Here is a 21,273-nt window from a genome sequence, read left to right as displayed (position 1 = left end):
TATTTATTAGGTTTTCTACTGTAAAAAAAAATGGAAACCTAGCATATTGGATAGACAAAGAAAGCACAGTTATCATGACTAACACAACACATTTTTAAACCCAAAATTAAAATATTTATCTCTAAACAACTAAGTGCAATGTGAACTATTTTTATCGACGTAACGGTTTGAGAATGTGCAAAATACTGCGTTTAAGTTTTAGTTTTCGTGGGGAAATATCACGTGTGAGAACCCAATTTTCTAGGAGAGAGCCCCAAACCCTCGTGCGCCTCACATTTACCTAGCCGTATGGGGACGTCAGTTCTTGAAGACGGATGAGAACAAATGATAGGTTGTTAGAATTTAAGCAACAGTCACGATTTTATCGCCCATTTAACAACGTATTTGATAACACCTTGTGCATCAACTCATTTCTGTCTTCCCCTACATTCTTTGTACAAACTGTTAGTACTAAGACAAAAACACTTTCGTTTTCTCAATTCATAAAGAATTCGACCCACGTAGCACTCAGATTATTTTCAATTATATCCATCGCGTATATTGTCAGTAAAAATTACAGACATTGTGCCACATGAACAGAAAGAGGGATACCATAATCCTACAATCATAACTCACAGCAAATGTTTACGAATTTGAGGTGTAATAAAAATAAATAAGTATTACAGTCATTGAAAGGAGGGGAGAAAATATGTGGTTAAATTCTGCTATTATAGGAGACGCTACCTTATTCACTATCTGTGTGTACACATCTAACGCTATATTTTTCTAGGAATCCGTTAGCTGCCATTAAAAACTAGTTATCATAATGAGTCTCAAGTTGTTGTACAGTGATGTATTACCTCCCCAGCAGGAACGTGTTGAGCCAATTGATTTCTTAACCTACAAGCTATAAAAACGACCGCAGTCAAGTTCTTATAGATTGTACACTTTCCTTTCGCATTACTTTCAAATCAAAACGATTTATTTTCGTTATAGTTACAGTAATTTCTATGGTACTTTTTATTTTTGAAATGGAAACAGTTCCTCCATTTATAATTCCTTTAAATGGTTTAAATGTATATATTAATGCTATTCTTCCAGGTACTTTTACATTTGAACAATCCCAATTACTAGAATTTCCTATTACACTTATCTGTAACACAGTGTTTCTCTACAATGCAATGCAATCAAATAAATAGTGATGTATTGTCATGAGCCCACACTCTATAGATTCCTCGACAAATTTATATTTCATATTTTATTCTTAGTGTCAGTGTTTATCGTAATAATGGAAGCATGTGTTATTCATGTGTGTTACTCAGTGCTTCTCGCAGATATGTACGGAAATATCATTTTAATAACCATAAAATGGTTCTGCAAGATGACATACCCTTGAGTTAGCACAGAATATGCCATGTCCATGAGATTACCTTGAATTGTTTACAGACAATGTCATGCTTTTTGTAGAGCCTCTCCAACATGGATTGTCCAGTTTGTCTCTTCTTTAAACATATCCATTACATTGTAATGATAGTTTTATTTCCTACTCTTACTTTTAGTTGTTCAGAGGAATGTTGTCTTTATATACAGGGAGTCTTGTATATGTCTCCCATCAACGAATATCTTTTTAAGTGATAGTATTGTTTGTAAATACCATTAACATGTGCATTTTCAAGTCTAAGTCTTCTAGGTCACTTTTACATTAGCTAAAATTTAATTTCCACTTAGTTTTTTTAACTCACACTAAAATTTTAACGTAATATGAAGATACTTTAACTTTAATGTTATATGCAATAATTATAAAGTTCGCTTAAAATCAGTTTCTTACGTTTTCGGCTTAATACATTTTGATTTTGTTTCGGACATTCTCGCAAAGTTACAAAAAAGATTTTTTGTGCTAGGTGTTCTAAATTTGGAACTTACAGACTAAGGGTTGGTTTCGAATTTCGCGCAAAGCTACACGAGGGCTATTTGCGCTAGCCGTCCCTAATTTAGCAGTGTAAGACTAGAGGGAAGGTAGCTAGTCATCATCACCCACCGCCAACTCTTGGGCTATTCTTTTACCAACGAATAGTGGGATTGACTGTCACATTACAACGCTCCCACGGCTGAAAGGGCGAGTATATTTGGTGTAACGCGACCCTCAGATTACGAGTCGAGTTCCTTAACCATCGGGCCTACAGACTAGGGAAAAACCAGCTAATCAAAACCAACCGTTCGCCTCGTCTAATCTAATAGTGGTATTTTATTATCGTTCTTACAATTCACCTACAGCCCTAAACTGGAGAGTACGATTATTATTATTTGCGGACGCGAATCATATATCTTAGAATAGAAAGTCCTGCACGCTAAACACTAGCTAACTCAAAATTATTTTTAACAAAAGATCAAAAAACTTGTATTAGCTTAACTTACATATTGAGAAAACTTTATCATATAAAGTATGACAAGATTAATACATTTTAGATGGGAGTTTCAGTTTTACATGTTTCAGAAAGCGCGAATAGAAAAGGTTACATGTAAACAGATATGATATTCATGTGGTTATTTTGTGTGTGTAAAAGACAGATATTCCGAAATTGTAATATATACTTTATATTTTGTTCTTTACAACGTTGTCCATAATCATAAGTTAACACCTTTATTTAAACTCACCATCAACTGCTGAGCCTTGTATGGCTCGGTGGTTAGATCGCCCGACTTGAAATGTGTGAGTTGCGGGGTCCAACCCTCATCGCCAAATATGCTCACCCATTCAGTCGTGGAGGCATGAAAACGTGACGGTCGAGCCCACTATTCGATGGTGAAAGAGAACCTCAAGAGTTGGCGGTGGGTGGTGTTCACTAGCCGTCCTTCTTCTAATCTGTCACAACTTAATTAAGGTCGGCTAGCCAGATAGCTTTTTTAGTAATGCGCGAATTCAAACGAAACGAAACAAATAATAAGCTGCTACTCAGAATTTCAAGGAAAATATCTTTATTTTACTTTATCATCAGATATTAATTGTCAGATCTTCACGGGAAACAATGTTTCAACTTATCTTTCAACAGGTCTTAAGGGAAAACATATTTCAATAATTTGTTTTTTCCAGATCATAACTGCCGACTGAGCTACGTACAGCTGTGACAATTTTACTCCATTTATGGCTGATGTTTAATTGCATTCTTTCACACTTAGTAAAACAATACATTGCAATCAATTGTAGATTTTATTTTCAAAGGTTGCAGTACTTAGTTTAAACATGTATTTATGCAGGTAAAATATGTTCATGTCTGGGAGGAGAAGTGTGTGTGTGGGGTTTAACAGATAAGACAGAAAGTTTAATGAAGTTTATCATTGTAAGGAATAATGTTGGATCTATGAGAGAGTTCAAAATTAGTTATGGTTATCATTGCTTGTTAATATTGTACTGGTAGCTCATAGACAAGAGAACTGAGTCTCCTTTGTTATCACGTGGTGAGATATTGGTAAGACATCAGACACAGATCTAGCTGTAATATTTGCAGCTCTTATAGGGTTAAAGTTTCAAATAGTGGTTGAGTATATTTCAGAGATTGTGGATTAGTCGAGTGCCTGTTATTTTCATTTATCTTTGTTTGGAGATAAAGAACATAGGGACATGTTGAACGAAACAGGAAAAGCTGTTAGTAATGTTATTGTATAGAGAAAGAAGCGAGGTGAAACATCTCACGTAATAAAATACACAAACAAGTAGAAACATCTTCCGTAATAAAATACACAAACAAGTAGAAACATCTTCCGTAATAAAATACACAAACAAGTAGAAACATCTCACGTAATAAAATACACAAACAAGTAGAAACATCTTCCGTAATAAAATACACAAACAAGTAGAAACATCTTCCGTAATAAAATACACAAACAAGTAGAAACATCTACGTAAAATACACAAACAAGTAGAAACATCTTCTGTAATAAAATACATGGAAAATGAGAAATATCTCGTGTAATGAAGTATATAAATAAAGAGAAACATTTTGTGTAATGCAATATATTAACAAGGAGAAATATATCATGTAATGAAATACATAAAAGCGATACAGCTTTCGTAACAAAATGCATTAGAGGTTGGATCCACCAATTCGCAAACGCAGGACCATATATTTTCTAAATTAAGTTAATCATGTTTTTAAAACGCCTGAAATAACTATCATATTGTGATAAATATTCAGTTATTCTTCATCACAGAAAAGAGTTTTAATACATTTGTGAAATATTTTATCCAGTTTCTGAGTGTTTTCTAACTCGACATCAAGTCGAACAAATTTAATCATTGGAACATCACCCATAATAGTGAACTACATATTCACCAAAACGTCGTTAGAAAATGACACCAAACACATCCAAATAACATGTTTTGTAAGTAGCTTTATCAAACAGTTTGTTCATCTGAACAACACATTATATACAAACAAACGGCCAAGTTGGAGCCCTCTCATAATTCACCTAACGGTCCCTAATTTACAACTGTACACCAACCAATCGATAGCATTTGACACCTAAAGCGTTATACTTAACTGAATAGGGACAAAACACCTGCAGCTGAAAGTGTTTTGTAGTGTCACACTTCAAACCCCTTGACCCTCATATCTTCAGTCCGATACGCTAACCACTAGGCTATGTTCAAGTCATTTTTTAAGTAACCTTAAATGAAAGATAACTGTTGAAGGTGAAGCATACTGCCCTCTAGTGTTTCATTATTTCTTCTGTTAGTCACAGTATCACTTTTAGCAAGTAACAGGCTAACAGTGATGTCAATCTGACTCTTCAGCCAAAGTGTATCTGGTGAATTACCTCCTTCATACGTAAATGTATCATGCGTTGTTTTTTAAAAAATATAACTCAAACTACTGAAAACAATGTGTTGACAATTTATTATTATTATTGTTAGAGTTACTTATTATTGGAAATTCTATAATCGATATATATTATTTCATAATTAATTAATTCGTTACATATGACATAATAATAAAATGTTTAAAACTATAAAATTAAAATAAACTTGTATATAATAAACTTACATAAGATAAAATAATATTGAAAATTATATATATATATAAGTACACATATTCACTTATATTAAAAGGATAAATAAATAAATAAATATATACACACTAAAATAAAATTATATAGACTTTGAACCATTTCAATAACAATATAAACTTAAGGGATAATTGTATTTATTATTTATTTTGAATGTTTCTTTTATTTCTGTGAATATAAATATTGAGCAACATTTATATAACCTCTAGTACTTATTGGATATGGAATATCATTTGTATACGAAGAGAATTACAACGGACTTAATGCTTTACTTTATGATAATCCTACCTCAGCAATTAAAACTTCAGATTCGATATATTTTATTTTAATGTTATTTAATCTAATTTTACAAAGTAATTCATCCATTTAGTTATAATATAAGATGATTCAAAATGATAATTTAAGTTATAAGTTAGTTTATTAGGCTAAATATTATCAAATGCTTTTTTCACATCCAGTAAGAAAGCTCCAGTAGGATTTTTTCGATTAAAGTCATCCATCAGAGATATTGTAAGCCTGACCAGTTATTTCAATGATGAGTGTTGTTTCTTTTAACAGGTTTGTTGTTTACTTTACATGTCGTTATTCTTTAAAAATTCTAGTAACCTGCTATTTATTACTTTTTAAAATATTTTAAATAAACAAGTAGTTAGACTTGTAGATTTGTCTTTTAATTACTTTTAATCCCATTAGGTGTTGTAATCATGGTTATTTGACTTTTTTCCAATTTATTCGAATATACTCTGACATAAAGGATAAATTAAAAATATTTATTGAATTTCTAGTAACTCCTTCTTTACCTTCACTTAACATATTATATTGTATTCCATTCTGGCCAGGAACTGTGTTTTTAATTATTATGTTTAGCATTTTAGCAAACTCATCAACACTAATATGTTTATAATTAAAATTCAGTGGATTATTATTACTGTCACTATTAATAGTATTCTTAACATTAACGATTAAATTTTACAATTTTATCATTGACACGCTCATACTATTTAGGGTTTAAATTACTTCTTACTTTACCTTTAGTTATATTATACAATAAATCTTTGAGCATTTTAGCTACTTCATTATTAAAACTTAAAATTTGGATAGCTAAATCTGTGATGATTATTATCTTTATTTTAAAATATATTTAACCTTTTTCCACAATTAGCTAGATTTTTCTCATTATTCAAATCTTTACAAAAAATAAAATATTTACTTTTTTGCTTTTAGTTAACTGTTTACTATTATTCTTTTTATTGAAAAGTGTTTTAAACAAATTATTTTTAAATATATGATTTCCCTAACCTTTTTTAATTTAATAGCTGGACTGAGTAGATAGTTTAATGTAGCTTTGTTATAAGAAAACACACACACAATTTAGTAGCACATCTAATTTATTTTGTAAAATCTCAGGTATGTTTCTTAAAAATATATTTAGAGATATATGCTTCAACGGCATTATTAAAACTAGAATTAATAGCATAAAAATATTGATTTATTTCTTCAGTATTTTTCACAATATCAAAAGTGTAATTATTTAGATTTTCTATTAAAATACAAATTAATTTACCCCAATCCACTTTTGTAAAATTAAACTTCATCTTTTAAATTTAATTTTTTTCTTCTGTATATAATTTAATGTAAATACCAGTTGGTGAATGATCACTATTAACATGACAGTCAACATTAAAATGTTTTGATTGTCTATAGTGCTTCTTCGTTGTAATAAAACAGTCTAGTGTATTAATCATCCTGTTATGTTACCTGTATGGGTATATGTTTCGTCATTAAGTAAAAGTAAGCCTAAATCATCTGATATACGAATTAAACTATTTCTATTAGTTTTGTTTTTTTATAATGGCTACCAGTGGGACAGTGGTAAAATTGAGATTTATAACGCTGAAATTAGCGGTTCGATTACTCTCGGTGGATACATCAGATAGACGGATGTGATTTTGCTATAAGGAAACATAAAACTTTTCAAAAATCTCCTGAAACTATTAGGTTTGCGTTATAATCTGTTAATTTCTGAAATACATTTCTGTAACAGTTCTAGTCATTTTAGCCGAATCCTGATTATTTACATTTGATGTTGTAAGAACATTTTTAAATACATTTCCGATCCAGATTTAAGTCAACAAGATTTTGTATTGTACCACATACATGTTCGTGAATATAATTTCTGTAATTTTAGAGGCCTTTATTTAATTGACATATCAGTTAAAATTACGGCTATATTCAATGAAATATCATGTTTTAAGTCATTTATAATTTCTCTTGTAGTCCGGCACATGACTCATAACGTGGGGATCGCGGGTTCGAATACCCCTTCCACCAAACGTGCTTGTCCTATCAGTTGTGGGGCGTTATTATGTAACGGTCAGACCCGCTATTCGTTGGTAAAAGAGTAGCCCAAGAGTTGGCGGTGGGTGATGATGACTAGCGGCTTAGGAACAGCTAGCGTAAATAGCCCTTGTGTAAGTATGCGTGAAATTCAAAAAATAAACAAACATTTGTAACCTTATTTAACACGGTTTGATGTGCAGCGTGTTTAAAGTTATCGTTGGTGGATGTAACTAAACTTTATTATTTAAATTACAGTTCACTTTTTTTCTTTAAGAGCTTGCATGATGACTTTTACATAATTTGCACATTTAGTATTATATCGTTCTTCCTTGCACACTTTCAGTTATACAGTTACAAAATCTGTGTAATGATCTGTAACAAACTATCTACATTACAAATTCCAGAGATTTTGTTGAAGAGTTGTGACTCATCATTTTGTTTAGCTCACGTATATTCTAACGTAGCTCAATATTTCAATCTATTAATTACAAACCATTTTCTATTTAATTGTTTAATACGAACTGCTCAGTATGCTTTTAATCTCACATCAATAACTGTATATTATATACGATTTAATAATAATTTATATACACTAGTTAATTAATTTTATACAAAAGTTAATACTTGTAATCATAAGATTCAAGTGTGTCTTCTAAAATAATTAAACACAATTTGGAAATAATGTTTGATGAAATTTCATTTGGACACAACTAAAATACACATTTGTTCCCTGTAACCAAAGTGGAGAATGTAGAGCGTCATGAAGAAGTCTGAACGATCAATTTGCAACACTTCTTTTGTTTACGCTTCTGTATATTGTTTTCCATTTTGTGTTTGATAATTCAGAACAGTAGTAATTGAAAACTCCATTTCTTTTTATTTTCTTTATCGAATAGGTTAACAAGATTATATAGTCCTCTTTTCTTACTTGTGGTTATAAACTAGATATGCTTAGTTATTTTCACTTATCCTGGTTGATTCAGTAGGATTGATAACAGCTTAAATTACGTCGTAATTGCAGTTACTAATCAATTAAAATGTTTTTTTTTTTCATCATTCTGTAACAGGAGATTTTGTTTTGAATTGCGTACAAAGCTACTCGAGGGCTATCTGTGCTAGCCGTCCCTAATTTAGCAGTGTAAGTCTAGAGGGAAGGCAACTAATCATCACCACCCACCGCCAACTCTTGGGCTACTCTTTTACCAACGAATAGTGGGATTGACCGTAACATTATAACGCCCCCACGGCTAAAAGGGCGAGCTTGTTTGGCGCGACGGGGATGCGAACCCGCGACCCTCGGATTAGGAGTCGCACGCCTTAACACGCTTGGCCATGCCGGGCCTTCATGTATAAAGAAAAGTTCTACAGCTAATGTAAATAAGAAATTAAAGGGAAATTCGCTTACTTTATTCCATTGTCGTTCACCATTTTTTAAAAGACTAGCTCAACTGTATAAATGATATTTTGATACATTACCCTTGCCATTCTTAAAGTGCTCCTCCCAAAGTCAAATTTTTTTAGTCCCTTCCTTAAATTGTTCTGGTTCATGTGGTAAAATGGTTTTCCAAGATCTGAATTTAAAGTAGCTAAACATTTATTATTTTGGTTTGCGTGATGTATTAAATGACGCATAACGCCTATATTATCATAAATGGATCGATCTGGAACAGAGCAAGTCTGGCCGAAGTGAATCAAGTGACTCAAAACTGGCTTTATTCAGTTTGTTATAGCTTTATCAAATAGTTTGTAATTAATACATAGAAGTGATATTGGTCACAATTGTTTTTTAAACTTTCAAATCGTCCTTTTTATAATTTCTTTTTGTCGCACCTCTACAACAGTCATATTTATCCAGAGAGACTATCTTTAAAAATCTCGAGTAGAGTATTATAATTCGAGACCAGAATTGAACAAATTACTAACTCGTCAGGCCATCAGTTCCAAAAGATTTATTTTTTATTAATTATTAGCAGGCAGCTTCTTATTTTTGTAAGTGTTAAGGAAACCTCAAGAGATACTTTCATACCTTTTGGAAAAACCGGTAATCTTTCAATGAAAGAGTCGTTAGTTTGAATGTAATCCACCATAGAAATGTATAACTATAAAACTTATTTAACTCGAGTCCTGAATTTCTTTTAAAATTGTATTCATGAAAGCTTTTATTGGAATTTTTTACATAATGGATGATTGTCTTAATCTGTAAAAAAATAATGTAGAGGTTTGAATGTCTAATTCTTTGGATTTGTTCCTGAATATCACATCATGCAGCTCAATTTGTGAAACTTTCTTTCAGATCTTCCTCACAGATGCGATACGTAATGGTAGCAAGAGAATAATGGAGATAACTTTATTTCTATGTTTTCAAGTTCCAATTTCTTTTCTTTCGAAATTCATCCTTTAAATTAATTATATGTACTAATCACTCTTTTCAAATAGTCTTAAGTTCTAAAAGGTTTTTCATGTTGTGTTTGACAATCTGTCTTAAAATGGTCAATTTTACTTAAATATCTGATATTTTCCTACAGTTTATTACTCTAAAACAACACCAGTAAGCGTAACCCTTATAATTACGATTCAAAACTTCTATGTACGTGCATGATCAGAAATGAACGTATTTACATGATAATACCTGAACATTAACCTCAACATAATAGAATTAGCATTTAAATTATCCAATCTAATATCTGATATAATGCCTTCTTTTTTGACTGGTCGAGATATATTTGTACCTAGAGAAAATATCAAATAAACCAAACTGATTTAACAAATAATATTTTTTTGTCAATTATGTCAAATGTTTGTTCTCCTGAAGACATAGATCTTCCGTATTAAATGTTACATTAACATTTCCAGCTTAGCTGAGCAACTCATTACTCTTTATTTCACAATATATAACTATATTCCGTATAACATAAACATTCATATGCTTTTGTAACTGTAGTGTAAATATACATTGGATAAATGTAAATGTGACTCTTGATTTCATAACAATGTACAACATAGTATTGTTACATTCAAAGATAAGCATAGTTTCTTTTTCAGGTGACTTATCTAAAGCTATCAATACATTAGCTCCGTGCTACTATATAGCACAGGAATGAATTATATTATAAGTCCACTCATACTTTGCTTAAAGACCCGGCATGGCCACGTGATTAAGGTGCTCGACTTGTAATCTGAGGGTACTGCGTTCAAAACCCTGTCACACCGGTAGGTGTCCTGATGACTAGGTACCTTCCCTTTAATCTTACACTGCTAAATTAGAGACGGTTAGTCGCAGATAGCCCTCATGCGCGAAATTATGTTAAAAAACAAACAAACTGCATTTAAAAAATCTGGTTTTCTACAATATAAGTTCCTATTAATAACATAAATTTTGAGAGTGAGGCACAATATTTTTGAACCACTTCATTATTATCTGTAGAACGCCATTTTCTATAGCAATAACCGACACGGAACAGAAACAAAAACAACTTTAAATGTAATTTTAAAATTAATAGAAACGTAAATTAAAATTGTAAATTTTCTATTAAAACCTTTAAATAACTATAGTGTAATATTGTATTTCTCCTTGCATTGTTGCTGTTGTCACTTCATTTCAATCCGAGCGCGGGAGAGTTGGCGAGCCATCAAAAGGTTACGCCCTTTCTTAGGCCAAAAGGTAAACGAAAGTATGCAACTAAAATGTTAAAAGCGAAGATTAAAATATCTTGACGAAAACTACGTGCCTGTCAAAGACGTGAATCTATAAGAATGATGGGTTTTGCATTGATAAATATCGAAATCCTGAACAATAAAATCAAGCGAGGAATCGAGCAGAACATTTATCCGTTTGTCTTCAGGATAACTGTGATCTGGTAGATTTGGCTGTGGTGTGTGATTTCTTATAGCAAAGCCGCAGCGGGCTATCTGCTGAGTCCACCGAGGGAAATCGAACCTATCATTTTAGTGTCGTAACTTCGTAGATTTACTGCTGTACCATCTGTGGACGAAAGGTATTATGATGGAAGAAGCATCACATTTACGTTCAGTAATATTTAGTGTTTGTTTGGGCTATCTTTTTACTGTGGGGAATTGAACCACGGGTGTTTGTGTTTTAAGTGAATAACTAACAGGAAGAATTCCTATTTTTTATTTATAACATATTATTTAAATTTCACTATTTGGTGTATTAAACCTGTGGCATTGTCAATATACATTCCAGAGCCATCTGTAAATTTGCAGACGAATATCCGACTCTATCTATATTCAAAGACTTTTAGTCGTCGCTTGAAAACTTTTTAAATCGCTGTATATACTTATTAGAGTGTTATAATTATGCTCTAAGATAATTTTTAAAAAGATTTAGTTAATGAGCTTCTGCTGTGTACTCACAAAATGTTTAACTTAAGTTTAATATAAGTTCTTCCGTATTAACTGTATTTTACGTCATTCTTACGTAGATAACAAAATAATGCTGCGTGATTATTTTGTTCTGAATTATTTCTCGCTATTTTTATAGTTTCTTGTTAAAACGTACCAATTAAATTTCTTCCTTATATTTTTTTCTGAATTTTAAGTTTTTGATTGAAGTTTTCTAGTTTTTCTTATAATCGTGCTTTTCCCGTCATATCAATTAAATATGTTCGATTGACTTGTTCTGAATTGTATTTAATAGAAATGTTCTCGTTTTCTTTATAACGATTTCTTCTTCGGTCATACCACGCCACCTTCTGATGATTATTATTAATAACAATTGCTTGTCCATTTTCAACTTGGAGATTTATCTAGATAATATATGTATTCTACTTTTCAACAATTTCTGTATCTATTGTTGCCATATCACTATTTCCCGGCTTATATTGTCGTTATTATGTATTTTAATCTGGTAATCTTTTTCTACTATATGTTTATTACATACATATATATTATTATATTATATACACTAACTGTTTCTGGTCATTTACGCTCCTTTAACTGGGAGAAAGTATTATTTTGCAAGTCTATAAGTCCTGTATTTAAAATATTGTATCGACAAAATTAATATAACGATAATCTATTGAAAGATAACTCAATAGGACTAGGATTTTATAACATTCATTGTTCTTAATTAGTTCAATGGAAATTTGCCGCCTGAAACTTATGTTGACTAAATACGTACATTTTTATAGCCTCAAATACATTGTTTTGTTCGATTTCTTTCATCGCAACAATGCCATGTTTTCGTGTAAGAAGAGTTTTTTTTTTTTACCAAATGATTCTTTTCCAGATAGTTCCATTTAAATATGTTTTTATCCTTTATCTCACATGAAGGCCGGCCATTTGGTTAAGTACATGCAGGAGACAACTGTTTTAACTCTTTAACTGTCTCACTTCGATTAAACTATCGGGGAAGTATACAAAGAAGCATTTGGTTAAAGTATCCTAAAATAAACCCAAATTTTTTAAATGGCCAGTATAGTAAAACAAGTAAAAATGAAAACATTTAAAGACCAGCAAAAATATTTTTAAAAGTTACACAAAATTAATTTTTGAAGACCCATTTTACGTAACTTCCATAGGCAGACAGAACAACGAACATTTTCTTCCATGGGTGATAATATAACCAGAAAGTTAAGTGTTCGATTGAAAATGTTATTATTGTTTACTTATATTTCATACAAGTACATTTTTAATATCTTTTTTATGAAACTGTTTCCCTAGCATAAGAGCTAAATCTGTCTTCGTACATCAACAACAGACTCTACATGTTTACAGTGATCGCTAACGACTTTCCCATTAACATTTCATTAATCCAAAGTGGTTAACCAGAAACTCTCCTGATAAGTGGGGTAACCTCCTTCCGGTGGTGTGGAAAACTAAGCATCAATTTTTCATGTTTACCATTAGGATTTTGCTTGCATATTATCTAAAAACATTTTCAACATGACAGTCTTAGAAGTGGGTGTTGCCGAAAGTTCATACTGTGATAATAACATCAATGTTTTATTGTCAAAGGTCTGGTTTGGTTAGTTTGGAATTAAACACAAAGCTGTACAATGGGCTATCTGTAATCTGCTCATCACGGGTATCAAAACTAATTGTAGGGGTGTGAGTCCACAGACATACCGCTGTGCCATTGGGGTGCTATTGTCAAAGGACGACCCATAGTAATGATATTATATACATACCAAACTAACACAACACTTGCGTCAATTTTAGTTATCAAAGAAAAGGTAACGTAAAAAAAAACATAATTTCGCTACCATGGATGATTTTTTACATTTCAAGAAATTAGGCCTAAAACAAAGAAGTGTAATAATTATAGGTTAATTAAATAAAACTGAGTACAAACAACTCGCACACACATGCCAGCAGGTGGTAGCTCTTCCTATGTAGGGATGGCTCACATTGTTCCTCGAAATGATATTTTAAATATCTCATCAATAGGGCATCAGAACTTTACAAAACTATACAATGTGACCTTTTATAACAATATCTATGTAGTGACTGAGTCACAAGTTCTGTGAATTCTATTCGTAGCAAAAAGCTTGAATTTTTTTCTTCTCTCTTTTATTTGTGTTTTACTCGATACCTCAAAAACAAAACGATGTTACCAGTTTCACTGAGGTGACACGGTTTCTAACGGAGTACCCGCTTTTATAAGTATTATTAAAAATTAGTAGCAGTTTAAAAAACAATAATTATAGTGTAAACGATGCTATCATTAACCCTTGAAGTTACGGTTTTACAGAAATCTGGTGTTCTTTTAAAAAACGTATGTACAGGATGATATTGGAATTAAGAGCCAATAATAGATAAACAATAGATATTACACTTGGAACCTCATTGTATTTCAATCTCGGTAATAAATACAGCCTTCCTTTGTCTATTGAAACACTGTATGGAAAAAAACAAGTAAAGAATTTTTTTCTCAAAATGAAGTAAATATAGAGATGGATAATTTCAGTCGTTCGAAAAGAACTGAAACGAGGCAGTAGGGATGACATTTATATCATTCCAACATAATACCACAGACAAAAATTAACATTTAGCGCTATAGTTAACAATTCAACTTACCCTATTTTTGTCTGTTTACATTCTACTGTACTGTGAGTCTATACTATTATGTGGGGATGTCTGAAGGAACAACACTACGCATCCCTACATTTGCTTTACTCTGTCTGTGTGTGTGTGCGCGCGAGCGTTTATGTAAGGTTAGGTCAACCTCATTTCCTAAGGCTCTCCACAAGCTTTTAATACAAAATTTAAGAATAAAAAAAATCACTGGATCTGTACCGAGGTAGTGGACAAGTAGGTATTCCTGTCTCTTTGATTAGTTATCTTAAACAAATGTTGATTTCGAGGTATTGCTGGAAACTTTTCAGTTTTTTTACTTCATCAACTTCAAATACTTTGTAAGAGGTACAATATACCAAGCTTGACTTCAGTTTGAGCTAAAGGGTTCTCTTTCTTAACCCCAGTGTTTGTTCGAATGGGATTGAGATGTAGTTCTGCAGCCCGTTACTATTTTAAACACTTTGTTGTGTGAGGTTTCCATTTTTATAGAAAACATTGAAGACTGCTTTTTCCGAAGTATTGTTTTCTTTGATTTTGCATTGTTGAACGGTTTCACCACGTGGTTTGTTTCTTCGGAACTAGTTTTTACATTTGTTTAATATTATCAAAATATATATAACTTTACTCCAACTGTAATCGTACTATCGACTGGGTGGAAATATGCTATGTATAAAATATACAACATACAACTGAAAAACATGTTTTTTTTTTGTGACAACAGAACTGAAACCTGAGGCGATTATCATTGCGTTAACATATACTGTCCACGTAAAGGAATCACCTAACCTTTTATGTATACACTTATGTGTGTATATGTGTAGATATATATATTTGCTTATAATCAGTTTATGAAGTGGAAAATTTACACTATAAATTAGAATGTTCCAATGTATGAAAGTTTTCACCGTGACAATGTATGGCTAATAATCTAAGCTAATAGTCACCTGCAAGTGAAGTAAGTTTCATCATTGGCTCAGTCGCATGTTTATTAACTTCGAGTCAGATACACAGTGCCACTTTCGATGTGTATTTAAGTTAAACTATGCGTTACAATAAAATTTCAGTGATTAACCATGTGCCAAACTCTTGCACAGCAACGTCGTTTTACTGTATCAATAAATTAAAGGCAAAACGGTAAATTTCAGTGCCTAACGACATTTTAATGTATTGTGAAACAACGTCTTTAAATCAGGCCTTCGTAATATGTTAAACAAGAATTATAACAAACTCTTTTCTGACTGTTTTGTGAGACAAGAATGTAATGCTTCCTATAGAGACTCAACTGTAAAGTTGAAGCTTATAACGCTGAAAACCGGGTTTAGATACTTGTGGTGGACACGTCATAAAAATTCCATTGTATAAGCTTTGAACCTAACAGCAAACAGGTGTAAAACCTTATATTGCCTTTTTTAATATATTCAATTTTTATAATATATTTATATAGCTGAAAAAAGCTGTACACAGCTAATGTTTCTAATATTTCAGTTATAGGATGAGACAAACTGCAAGTAATGCAACTAACTGTTAAAATCGATTATTTATATGTAAGAAAAATAGGCCTTTCTGTTCTTATATGATTTATTTATTCTTTATATATATGCCCTCAGTGACAGTGGTATGTCTGCGGACTTATACTCCTAGAAACCGTGTTTAGATACCAGTGGTTCCTCGCTAGTATAGCGGTAAGCCTACGGACTTACAACGCTAAAATCAGGGGTTCAATTCTCCTTGGTAGACTCAGCGGTTAGCCCGATGTGGCTTTGCTATAAGAAAACACACACACATAAGAGAACACATACTCGATACCAGTGATGGGCAGAGCACAGATAACCCTTTCTTTAGCTTGACATGATTAGAAGTCGTGAGAATTTCAAACAGTTTTGTAAATCAGATACTGTTGATCATAGACTGCTTTCAACAACCAACAAATAAAATTAGATAATAAATTACAAATTTGAAAATTTGCCGTTACGTTTGTATAAATAAAAATAAATCTCCTAACGTTTTCATTTCTAACTTGTTATTAATAATTGTATTTAATAATTATTTGATAGAACAAAGGAAGTAGCATTTTCGTGGTGTAGTCATAACCCAAGACCAGTAGAGCATTCTAAATAAACGTAACTCCTGGTATGAGATACCGAATTTTACCAAGCTCTCACTTTGTTACATTTTCATAAGTGTTCACCATCGACTAGTTGTTGAGATATACATTAATCTGAATACCTGCAGAATTGAAATACGTTTTAGAACAATGAAAGCAGAAAATCGTGCTATTGAACATACGGCTTGTAAGCAGTTGGATTCAAGGGCAAAATCTGTTACCACGGACGTGTAATGAGAACTTAATTTAAGTGATATCTTTGTGCAAGTAAACTTAAGAGTAACCTATATAGTGCTCATCTTGTCTATTGAAGACCTAGGGCCTCAACAATTACATCGTAAATGAAGTTTGTCAATTGGTGACTAATGAACTTCAGTATTAGCATCACTTTCATTAGTGCCATCTTCCGAGTACTTTTATAAGTTTAATATTCTTCAGAAAAGTAAAGCAAACATTTATTTCTACTTAAGCTGAAGTGTATATTGCAGTGCATATGACATTAACAAACAATCAATGTAAACTAATAAAAAATGACGTACAATGCCATATTACGTTTATTAGAAGAATACAATTATTTCTGACAATTCTGAATATTATTAATTTTTAAACAAGTATTTTAATTGCTCTACTTTTATAATCAATAGTTTTGATATTATAGCTGAATAAATACAAAATTAAACGTGCCCAAATCTAACTCACCAGAAACAGAAAAAACATCTTGATAAAATCTACTTGTTTTGAACAATTATTGATCTTCTCCTTGAAATGATTTGGAATATATGATTGATGATGTGACAATGTAAACATTAGGAAGGGAGAAAATAGAATGCCCAAACGAATTACACTCACATGGGTGCCAATGTGGTCTTGGAAAGCACTAAGAGGTGTTTCTTTTCAAATTTCTTATCTGTGTTCTAATGTTACATTTATATTAAGAGGGTCGTTTTTCTTTCTCTTATATGTGCCTTGTCGATGGTAGAATAAAAACACAGAGTTAACAATGAAATCAATTTCTTAAAAACAAAATTTGGATTAATATTAACTGTTAATGTTGTTATAATTTTGTCAAAACTTCTTGCAAGAAGAGATTCAGCAGTAGGATCTTTAATTATAATAAAGCGTTAGGTAGTATAATCACTTATTAACTATATAAGATTTTATTTCCTGAAAGCGAATCTAGTTCATCCCCTCTGATGTATTACCCCATAGAGCACGTGCTCAATTGTAACCATGATATTGTGATTAACCAAGAACTGCGACATCTATTGAGTACAAGTTGAACATTTTGGTTGTGTCCAACAATTTAATGTAAATGCATCAAAATGTAAATATTAAGTTTTCACTAAACATTTTCATAAATGAAGTAAAAAATAGTTTAAAAAATCCGATTAAAAACCGAGTTAATAAAATTAACGACGTCATTAATAAGCACATAAAATATTCTTACATTACTTTTAACAAATATACTATCTTTTTAGCAGGCATAGCAATTAACAATTCTGTTTTTATTTGGAAAAAAAAATCGTATTAATAATACTGATAAAGTAATGCTTAGTGTTAGTATGAAGTATAACCCACAAAATACACTTCTGTTTCACTTTAATTTGATATTTGCAGGCCATCTACTTTTTACTTGATAAAACGTCTGTCAAAAAATACAAGACATTCCAATGGAAAGTGACGTGAGCCTGCAGTTGTACTTATTAGGAGGAGAACTTCCATATATTAAAATACTGAAAAAAGAGACTATAAAGAAGATTAGTCACACTTGTAGATACGTAAACATGTTTATACCAAACATCATGTATTTCTAGATACAACCGTACAACAACGTTGTACACAGATATAAAAATTTAGGACAGCTTTAATATAGTGGACAGCTTTAAGGTATTGACCACCGTTGGTTTTACCTACTCATAATTTAAACCAATTTTATATACAGTTAAAATCCAACTATATAATAGTCCCGTATATAGTATAACAGTACATTATTAGTATAATTGTATTTTAATGATTTCTCTCCTTGCCATATTAAGCTTGTTGTATCTTTCCTTTCAAAGTATTATTAGTTTCATTGAACCTTCTTTTTTCTAGAAGTTTATCGTGTTTCCTTCCAGCTTTTATAGAATATTTAGAATAATTACTGCTAGAAATTCTACACAAGTTATAAAGTCATACGTATCAAATACAGATGTCATTTCTAGATTATAGGACTGGTTTAATGATTTTTCTCTGGTCAAAACACACGATAAGAATGAACGAGAAAACATGTATACCATACTATGTTCATGTTTTCAAAATAATTTTCTTCTTTAAAAGTAGTTCAAGTGGACAGTTAGTGTTTCTATGTTCCCTAAGTAAGGTCTATTGTATTATTTAGTTATTTTTGAAAATGTTGGTTATATGATCTACTATATCGATTGTCATTACTTTACGTTTTGTTTCATTGTTTATGGTTGCAATTTTAGTATAGAATTTGTTTTGCATTATTAACATAACATGTATATTTAGAACTAACCTAAATATCCTGAACTGACCGAATCTAGTGAGGTGTTATTAGAATTACTGCCGAAAATATCGTTTGTAGCACGAATACTCAACTGATGAAACAGTGCATTTTAATCTTTGTAAATAGAAACGTATATTTAATCGGCTAAACTGTTGTCAGGTTGATATATAGTTTCGCTTTAGAAACATGCTTACTGTGATCAGAGGTTAATATTAATAAAATAGTAAATTATTTACTTTTCTTAGTTATTAAAATGTGTAAAGTTCAAAGTAAACTATGCGTTGAATTGAGCTAGTTTCGAATCCCAGTGCTTCACGCACACACACACACACACAAAATCAGTATCAGGAGAGCTTTCCACGTGTTCCTTGAGAATATTGAGTGGAAATTTCGCAGGTGGCATTATAACAAATAAACATCCAGTGTTTGTGTAAGTTCAAAAATACAAGATATTTCGTGATATTGAGCAAATCCTTGGAAATCCCTCGAACAAATTGTTTTCGGCGTCGCTCTGTGCTTAGAATAAAGAATGAGGGAATCGAGGGCTGCGAAACGTCGTGCTCAAAACAGTACATGAGCTGTCTAAACAGACGTCCCTCGGGTTTCTACTCAAACAACAATAAGCTTACACAAGACCGGGAAATCTTATATCAGTTCAATTCGAGACTGTTTTTGGAGATCCTACTATTCGTAACGCTTGTTACAAGCTCATAAATACTCTGTAACTTCTAAACCTATTCTGATAAAGATTTTAAAAGAAAAAAAACTCATGGAAAGTGTTTAAGCACGTTGTTATTGATGTCCCAAAAAGGGTTCTATGTTTTCACCACATATTATCTTAAGTATAAATATGATACATATATTCTCTTTTTTGTGCAATCTTATTTAATTAGAGTTCAAAAACCTAAATGTCGGGAAGTTACACTAGGTTTCTGTAGTTCTCACATGACTAGCTGTTGTAATGGTCTGTTGACATTAAACGTATATTTTTCCTCTGCCTTATTTACAATTTGCAAGCAGGGTTACCTACTGAGAACATTTTCCGGGATTGCAGTGAAACTATGCCTTGTGTGATTAATGGCACCTACAGTAAGAAGATGGCAGACATTTGCATATTTATTCCTACCTTCATGCCCGAAAATCTGATATTTTGTACATCCTAATGGAAATTCAAAGAAGTGCTTATTTATCCACTGATATTTTTTTTTGTATCGCGATCACGGATACTGTTGTAATTAACATACAATGGCTGTATGTAAACATTTTAACGGATGTAAGTTCACGCAGGAAACATAATGTTGTCGAAAATTCGCGTAAGTCAAAAACACAGAAACATAAGAACAATATGGATTGTTTGTTTTGGAATTTCGCATAAAGCTACTCGAGGGCTGTCTATGCTAGCCATTCCTAATTTAGCAGTGTAAGATTAGAAGGAAGGCAGCTAGTCATCACCACCCACCGGCGATTCTTGGGCTACTCTTTTGCCAACGAATAGTGGGATTGACCGTCACATTATAACGCCCCCACGTTTGGCGCAACGCGGATGCGAACCCGCGACCATCAGATTACGAGTCGCACGCCTCAACGCGCTTGGCCATGCCGGGCCGAACAATATCGATCGATACACTTATATAGATTATTATTTACCTATATACATTAAAATGAGAACGAAACAACAGACTATCTAGAATGGGAATTCCTTGATTCAGCTGAGTGTTTGTTTTTTTCATTGTACGTATAATTAGCTCGTAAGTGTTACATCAGTAAACTTACACGTATATTTTAAACGATACTGTTTAAAATGACGAAAAATTAAATCTGAAATTATTACGCTAGTGTCTGGTCAGCAATACGGAATGTGAATTTGGGTTAAAAATTTCGACAAAGTAGCACTAAAGGACATAAACGATGGCTGTTTATCTGTTTTAGTACAAAGTTACACAATGGATTATTTGCGCCCTGTCCACTGAGGGGAGTCGAATATTAAGTTTTAGCGTTTTAAGTCAGTAAAATTACCACTGACCCACCGGAGGGAAGGTCAGTTAATATTGTTTTAAAATTCACAATAGTGAGCAAAAACATTTAATCTTATCTTGTACATATAGTTAGGTATAAAAACTTTGTTTTTTCTTTACATTTCATTTATGGTTTCTATGTTATGATGGAAGTCTGATTAAATCTAATACTTTGAGCTTTTTTATTTATTTATTTTTTGTAGGATTAAAAACAGACATCGAAT

General features: G+C 31.8%; 1 long non-coding RNA gene across 1 annotated transcript in view; it reads left to right on the top strand.

Annotated features, from left to right (window-relative positions):
* Positions 1–10,087, top strand: part of LOC143228251 (uncharacterized) — a 76,289-nt gene extending 66,202 nt beyond the window's left edge. Inside the window, exons 2-3 of the long non-coding RNA XR_013015285.1 lie at positions 7,321–7,514; positions 9,677–10,087. This is a non-coding gene — a long non-coding RNA (uncharacterized LOC143228251). The remainder of the gene's footprint in view (positions 1–7,320; positions 7,515–9,676) is intronic.
* Positions 10,088–21,273: the final 11,186 nt, after the last annotated feature.

Source organism: Tachypleus tridentatus, chromosome 10 (assembly GCF_004210375.1).
Source record: "Tachypleus tridentatus isolate NWPU-2018 chromosome 10, ASM421037v1, whole genome shotgun sequence".
Taxonomy (NCBI): domain Eukaryota; kingdom Metazoa; phylum Arthropoda; class Merostomata; order Xiphosura; family Limulidae; genus Tachypleus; species Tachypleus tridentatus.
Note: the sequence above shows the minus strand (reverse complement) of the source record. Positions and strands in the feature narration are given on the sequence as shown.